The sequence below is a fragment of the Buceros rhinoceros genome, unplaced genomic scaffold (genome assembly GCF_000710305.1).
Source record: "Buceros rhinoceros silvestris isolate BGI_N320 unplaced genomic scaffold, ASM71030v1 scaffold1703, whole genome shotgun sequence".
In the NCBI taxonomy this organism is placed as follows: domain Eukaryota; kingdom Metazoa; phylum Chordata; class Aves; order Bucerotiformes; family Bucerotidae; genus Buceros; species Buceros rhinoceros.
Genome location: NW_010401602.1, coordinates 25,790 through 26,083, shown reverse-complemented (window position 1 = coordinate 26,083; position 294 = coordinate 25,790).

Genomic DNA, 294 nt, shown 5'->3' with positions numbered 1-294 from the left:
GTGTCCTGCTCCTGCCCCCACCCCCCTGCCGGTGGAGAACTCGCTGCCCCATGAGTGGAGTTGCCGCCTGCACGGCCTCGAGGTGCGCGGCTGCCCCGCTCTGGGGTGTCTGGAGCTGCCAGAGAGCTCGGTCTCCCTGTACACTAATGCGCGTGGAAACCTGTGAGGGTTTTTGGCAAAGAGGTTTGTGCTAGCCCGCGCTCTGGTCACAGATGAAGATAAAAAAATACCTGAGAGACCTGAAGGTCAGATGCAATGCTGTCAGCTCCCGGCTAGACTGGCGCAACGCAAGCC